Genomic DNA, 1,235 nt, shown 5'->3' on the forward strand with positions numbered 1-1,235 from the left:
GTTAGATCAATGTCCGCTTTCAAAAAGATGTCAGGCCTTTGTCCCTGTTTTGCGGTTCAGTTGTATTCTCAGGAGCTACTCATCTTCCAATTGAAGGAGACTAGAGTCGAAAGAGATCAACAGGTACATCGAAATCATGCTACAAAAAACTTGTTTAGTTGGGGAGAGGGGGTGAGGGGAGACCTTATGGACTCCACCCATGCTACAGAAGACATTCAAGTTTACCATTGAAAGCAATGCCATAATCTTCATTAGGCTCAAGATTTGCAGCAACGGGATTGTAAAAGATCCTTAGTTTTTGTCCCTGCAAATACCGTATATTTTCTGAGCAAAACCCATCAATCAATATGGGATGAAGCAAGGGTTTAAGCGGTGTCACTGTGTCAGAAAACATACAGCAGTAGGAGGTAGACCGTTCATGGTTTTCCAATATACAGGAGCGGTTCCGAATTCAAATTCAGCCCAAGTTGGTAGCACAAACCTAGCCAAGCAGATTTCAGAATAGAATATGTAAACCACTAGATCAATTTCCTGGAGTAGACCATCAATTATTAGCATCCAAGTTTTTATCTATGTTACTGAGACACTCGAATGCAGGTATCCGACACTGGTATCTGTCAGACCTTCGGACATTTCCATATTGAAAGTTATTTTCAGTTTTCTGAGCTAAACTGTAATGAAAAAGTGTTTCAACATAGGACCAAAGTGAAGTGTCAGGATGTAGATTTTAGGCCAAGTGAGGTGCAGTAGTAACGTAATCAGATGAATGCACATACTCCTTGATTTCTTCTTTGGGAGTTGTTGCGGCATTTACCGCCATCGCTAAATGTTTTGATCCCTGTTGCTCCTAATTGATGAATGCTCTCGCAATGGACTACCCATCATGTTATTACCTGCATTTATATTGCATTCTTATATTTTCATTGAAGCTCTATTGCATATTTGAAGTTTGGATCATTAAAACTCGAATTAACAAATTCGAAACAATTGAGGTAATTTTTCAATTTTCCCCAACCCTAATTTCAATTCCGTACCCCAATTATACGAATATAAACTCGAATCAACAATTCGCCAATCCTAATTTGTTGACAAATTAACAAATTCGAAACACATAAAGTCGAAAATCAAGGAAATTAATAGAGAAATTAAACAAACCTCGTCGAATTTTGATGACCAGTGAAAGATGTCCGAAATTACGTCGCCATGGATGAAGAAAGCAACAGATATTGGTGACC

General features: G+C 38.5%; 1 long non-coding RNA gene across 1 annotated transcript; it reads right to left on the bottom strand.

The window, feature by feature from the left end:
- Positions 1–217: 217 nt before the first annotated feature.
- On the bottom strand, positions 218–809 carry LOC141602474 (uncharacterized). Its single transcript, XR_012524465.1, has 3 exons — positions 777–809; positions 397–481; positions 218–304 (listed from the first exon to the last, which is right to left on the bottom strand). It is a non-coding gene; the product is annotated as an uncharacterized LOC141602474 (long non-coding RNA).
- Between the last annotated feature and the right edge of the window lie 426 nt (positions 810–1,235).

This window comes from Silene latifolia, chromosome 9 (genome assembly GCF_048544455.1).
Source record: "Silene latifolia isolate original U9 population chromosome 9, ASM4854445v1, whole genome shotgun sequence".
Lineage (NCBI taxonomy): Eukaryota > Viridiplantae > Streptophyta > Magnoliopsida > Caryophyllales > Caryophyllaceae > Silene > Silene latifolia.